At 39.1% G+C, this 6,195-nt stretch overlaps 1 pseudogene; it reads left to right on the top strand.

Annotated features, from left to right (window-relative positions):
* The first annotated feature begins 343 nt into the window (after positions 1–343).
* LOC126633501 (transmembrane 9 superfamily member 8-like) lies at positions 344–3,795 on the top strand (annotated as a pseudogene).
* The last annotated feature ends 2,400 nt before the right edge of the window (positions 3,796–6,195 follow it).

The raw sequence follows: 6,195 nt of genomic DNA, 5'->3' as shown, positions 1-6,195 counted from the left end.
ATTTCATGTTTAATTATGATGATTTAACTTCACCTGCATGCAGGACAGCTGTGTGAAAAGTTGTGATCGATGAACCATCAAGGAAAACTATCGTGCAATCATCCAATTGATTGATTACAATTTTACGTAACTTCAGTTTCATTTTTTGGTTTACTCACAAAAACTATCAGAAAAACAAAATAATTGGATATAATAGCTTTCAACCTTGTCAACTGATAATGATATTTACTTTTGATTTGATCAAAAGAGTTTTACAAATTCCAACAAAATTAAATTTTAAATTTTATTGAATTAGATCCTTTAGGTCTATATCTAAAATATACTTACGAAGTTGTTCCAATTTATTGATCGATACTAACCTTTGATCGATACTAACCTTGGATTCTTGCCCTTGAGCCAGAAGAGCCGTTTTCATGGCGCCCACTCCTTCTACCTCCCCGGCGTTCGTAAACTGTTAAACGCCAACCAACAAACTAACTCCCCCTTCGGCTCCTCTCCAGACATACACACTCCTCCTCTTCTCTCTCTCAGCCGGAGGCCATGGCAGCTCGTAAATCCCAGGCAGTCCTGGCGGTCTCTGCGATCTTCATACTCTTAGTCCATGGCGCCCACTCCTTCTACCTCCCCGGCGTCACTCCGCAGGACTTCTTGAAGGTCAGCTCTCAATCGCCGTCAAATCTAATCTGTATTTTCATTTAATTTCGATTTTTTGTCGAAATTGTATGTGTTTGTGTATTAAATGAGTGATCCGTGTGTTCCTTTTCGAATCTGTGACTGTGACCTAGTGTTAGGTTTGGTCTGTTTGGTTGCCGAGAAAATGGAGGAAGATAGAAGGATTGGAGAGTAGGTTATCGTGAATTCGATTGGCTGCTACTTTGATATTGAAATGATCGTCGAATTAGGTTTAGTTGACCTCTGTCATAGTTCAAATCTTGAGATTTGTAGGTTTTGATATATGTTCTTTTGCTCTGCATATTTCTTTGATTTGCTCAGGCTGTGTTTTATTAATACTTTGATGCGTAGAGTAATTCCCGGCGCATCTGTTCTTGGTTGGTCCGACATCGATCTGTATATGCCCTAACTCCTAAGCAAGTACTCTAAGAAGATTGTCATTTAGTTTCACTGGATTACAAATGCTGTTTGTGGAATTTGAATTATTTCTTGTAAATTATATTTGAAATTCCATCATTGTTTTACTTCACTTGACTGAGAAGCAAAGTGCTTTGCCTCGCGGAATTTGAATTATTGCAGGGAGATCGTTTGAAGGTTAAAGTGAACACGCTGACTTCTACAAAGACTCAGCTTCCTTACTCCTATTACTCTCTCCCTTACTGCCAGCCTGAGAGAATTGTCGACAGTATAGAGAATCTTGGGGCAGTGCTCGGTGGTGACCGGATCGAGAACTCCCCCTATGTGGTTAGTGTTATTGCACTTGTACAACTCTAAGAACTCTAAGCCTACTTGTTTCTCCTGTGTTCGTAAACTTACAATCGGACTTGTGCAGTTTAGTATGCGGGAGTCTCAGATGTGTAACATTGTCTGCCGGATAACACCTAATGCCAAAATTGTAAAGGAGTTTAAGAAGAAGATAGATGACGAGTATCGAGTGAACATGTATTTTTCTGACACTTTAAATGATTTATTCTTTTATATTAGAGGAACTGAAACGAAGTCGCATATCTTATTAAGACTTTCTTTTTCTATGACAGGATCCTTGATAATCTACCTCTAGTCGTTCCCATTCAAAGGCCAGATCAAGAAGCTCCTACTGTTTATCAGCTTGGATTCCATGTTGGGATCAAAGGCCATTATGCTGGGGTATGTCCATTATTTGTTGGCACCAAATAATTTTCTTATTCGGGGATGATTATGTTTTTCTCTTTCTTACGCTATGTTATTGTGCTCAGAGCAAAGAAGAGAAATACTTCATCCACAACCATCTGGCATTTACTGTGAAGTACCATAGGGATTCGCAAACTGACACAGCAAGAATCGTGGGATTTGAGGTTAAACCATTCAGGTCGGTTTTTCCAGGGCGTTGCTTTTCTCTTGAATGATTCCTTCTTGCTGAATCTTCTTTCTAAATTATCAGTTGGTAATATGGTTTGTTTGTCTGTTGAATGTCCACAGTGTTAAACATGAATATGAAGGGAAATGGAATGATGCAAAGACTCGTTTAACTACCTGTGACCCCCATTCGAAATACACTGTTGTTAATTCTAACTCTCCTCAAGAGGTTGCTGAAAAGCAAGAAATCGTATTTACCTGTAATGTTGAATTCCAGGTGAGCTCATTATTTTAAAATTTTACTTGGTATTTTCTCATAGGAGAATTATAACTCATAATTTACTGTCTACTGTTTGCTTATTATAGCATCATTTATTTGTGTCATGAACTAATATCGAATGTCCATTTAACTAATATTTCTGATGTAAATGGTGTTGTACATACTTTGTGATTTGTGAGGAACTAGTTGTCTCATAGGATACTTCTTTTCATGTCTACCTGTTCAGGAGAGTGATGTGAAGTGGGCTTCTAGATGGGATGCTTATCTGCGGATGAGTGACGACCAAATCCATTGGTTTTCAATTGTCAACTCATTGATTATTGTCCTCTTCATTTTGTGTATGGTAGCGATGATTATGCTAAGAACACTCTACCGTGATATCTCCATGTATAATGAACTCGAGACCCAGGAAGAAGGGCAAGAAGAAACAGGATGGAAACTTGTCCACGGGGATGTCTTCAGGCCTCCAAATAACTCTGAATTGCTCTGTGTATATGTTGGAACTGGTGTTCAATTGTTTGGAATGATACTGGTGACAATGATATTTGCTGTCCTTGGCTTCCTCTCCCCATCTAACCGGGGCGGTCTTATGACCACAATGCTCTTGCTCTTTGTCTTCATGGGACTTTACGCGGGTTATAGCTCTGTTCGCTTGTACAAGACGTTTCAGGGTACAGAATAGATGAAAATTGCATTCAGGACTGCAGTCATGTTCCCAGCAACTGCCTGTGCCATTTTCATTGTCTTGAACACTCTGATTTGGGGCCAGAACTCGTCTGGAGCTGTGCCATTAGGCACATTGTTGACCCTGGTCTTTTTATGGTTCGGAATCTCAGTCCCGCTCATATTTGTGGGAGGCTATGTTGGGTTCAGGAAGCCAGCACTTGAGGATCCCATAAAGACAAACAAAGTCCCAAGACAGATCCCAGAACAGGCCTGGTACATGAACCCAGTTTTCTCAATTCTAGTCGGAGGGATCCTCCCATTCGGAGCCGTTTTCATCGAACTATTCTTCATCCTCACTTCGATTTGGCTGAACCAGTTCTACTACATCTTTGGTTTCCTCTTCTTGGTCTTCATCATCCTCATCATCACATGCGCTGAGATCACCATCGTCTTCTGCTTCTTCCAGTTGTGCAGCGAGGATTACTTGTGGTGGTGGAGATCATACCTCACATCCGGCTCATCGGCTCTGTACCTCTTCCTCTACGCCACATTCTACTTCTTCACAAGGCTCGAAATCACAAAGCTGGTCTCGGTCCTCTTATACTTCGGGTACATGCTCATTGCTTCTTATGCATTCTTTATTGTCACCGGAACAATCGGCTTCTACGCCTGCTTTTGGTTCACGAGGCTCATCTACTCATCGTAATCCAAATTCTTCACTTTCTTGGACTTAAGCGTTGTCGTTGTATAGCAAAATTTATCTTGATCTAGACGTTTTCCTACAGTAGTAGTCTCGATTTGCTAGTAAAAACCTTGTTTGTGAAATATAATCAAAATTTATACTTTCGTTGTAATAGAGAAGATCGAAACAAAACTCATCGTATTCCAAATTCTTCACTTTCTAAGACCACATTGCTGATCATTGAGATCATGTCATGAACCTAGAATGTAAAATCAATAGATAAACTTGTATGTTACACCTTAAGCGAATTTGTAATTGTCACACCAAAAAATCACTCATTAAGTAGATAATGAAGAGCATTGATTAAGTAAAACATGTGAGTACATATTTATGAATGATTCTTCAGCTGATGAGTTTATCGTCATCCCCTATTGTAATTTTCAGTTTAATTTGTTCAAACTATTATATAATCTGCCCACAGTGCAGTCGGATTAAGGTTAATCGGATTGAGATTCTCTCAGAATTAAAGACTCCGAAATCCAAATTGTCTAAGAGAGATATCTGGACAAGGTCCAGACAATTTAAGTTTTTGAGGAACTATGAGGTGGACTAGTGAAATAGACCAATGGAGACTAGAGGATTGAAACTAAGATGGCCGCAATGAAGACTAGAGGATTGAAACTGAGTTGGCCGGATTTCAGAGGCCTTAAGCTTTGAACATAGGAATTCATAGTATATCTGCAGAGAGCTTAAGGGGAGGGATCCCCATTTTTTGAAAAAAATGGGGATTAGGTGTGGGGCCCACTTCACATCTAATTTCAACGATCCGAACCGTCTATTTTGTTAGTCTCGATTCATAGATCATCCTTGCAAAATATTAGCTAAATTGGAAATGTTTAAGACATCTAATTGGGTTCAAGGAAATGAACGAATACTTTGTTATATAAGAAAATATGAAATTTGATATTGATAATTAAATAGGCAAATGGTTTCGGATTGAATTGAATTTTTGCAAGGATGATCTATGAATCGAGACTAACAAAATAGACGGTTCGGATCTTTGAAATTTGATGTGAAGTGGGCCCCACACCTAATCCCCATTTTTTTTCAAAAAATGGAGATCCCTCCCCTTAAGCTCTCTGGTATATCTGACTCCAAATTAATCCACCAACAAGAAGCGGTCACGAGTCAATTGGTCAAACAAACCAATTCAAACGCCTAATTTTCCCTTAATTTATTTATTTTTTCTTTTAATAAAACAGCCTCAAAGCTTCGATCTTAAGCTTCAAACTTCATGCACATGGTTGTACGTGTGTGACATTTAGGATCCTAGGCAATGGTTCATTTTGGCAAACGTAGAAATCTGTCCATCCCCTCTTTGACTTTTACTAGCCCGATTTAGACTCAAGAGTTTGATTTACTAGTTAACTACTTTTCCAACTTTATCTTTTAATGTCTTCATATTAAAACATTTCGTCTTTCAAAAAAGAAAAAAATTCAATAAAAGAACGAAGAATCAAGCTTACTTACCTGTTGAGTGAGCTTGATTCTTCTTCCTAAAAGCATTTCTAGCCTATGCCAATTAGTCGGATAATTGGGCAAAAATCGCCCAAAAGAAGGGAAAATGTGATCCAGGTCACGCCCAAAAGTCGGACAATTGAGTGGACCCAACCCCACTCGACCGCTCAATCCGACGATCATTGCCTAACCTTGTGCCCAAGTGATTTGACTAAAACAGAGGGGACATAGAAGGATTATTGCCTGACATTGTGCCCAAGTCTCCATCTCCTTCCTCTTCGACAACCTCAGGCGCTTCAACGATTTCTAGGTCGGATTTGAGCATGTTAAACCTAGCTCAGATTTTACTAAAGTATGTATAATGCTCACATGTGATTACTTAAACTATTCAAGATAGTGATTGAGATACAGATCGTATCAATGATCACACACATGAATATACGACTAACGCTAGCACAACTCAAATAGTCGATATAGTTTTTCCCATGTTGATTCACATGTTTAAGGCACATATATTTGTTCATGATGTAAACTCGTGGCTCTCCTCTAAACTATAAAATTAGTAGTAGGCGTGAACCTACCCATCATAAAGTAATGATATATATATGATAGAAAGGAAGAAAGAAAATATGAGGGTCCCAAGCCAATGCAACTTCATAGAGACGAGGAGGGGTTTGATCTTTGATGTGCTTTTTTGCTTGGCAAATAAGGCAATGTGGGGGACCATATATGCCTTTGGTGTGTTTTGAAGAATATAAGTTGCACGTTTTGGGTTTGTTTGATGGTGTTTGGGTTACACATTAGAAGATTCTGTCCAGGTTTTATTGCTCTTAAAGCTGGACATTTACCCACATATCAACCTCTGCTTCCCTTCCCTCCCTCTTTCACGTACACACACTGTAGCGTGAAAATGAAATTTGGCTTGTGTCCTAAACCCTAAGTAACCGAAATCCGATATCATATGTGGGGGTGACCATCGAGTTGTGTTCGTGTTACTTATTTATATTGTGTTGTGTGCTTGTGTTAAGTATGTGTTGATCAA

The sequence above is a fragment of the Malus sylvestris genome, chromosome 8, assembly GCF_916048215.2.
Source record: "Malus sylvestris chromosome 8, drMalSylv7.2, whole genome shotgun sequence".
Classification (NCBI taxonomy): domain Eukaryota; kingdom Viridiplantae; phylum Streptophyta; class Magnoliopsida; order Rosales; family Rosaceae; genus Malus; species Malus sylvestris.
This window is presented reverse-complemented; position numbering and strand designations above follow the sequence as displayed.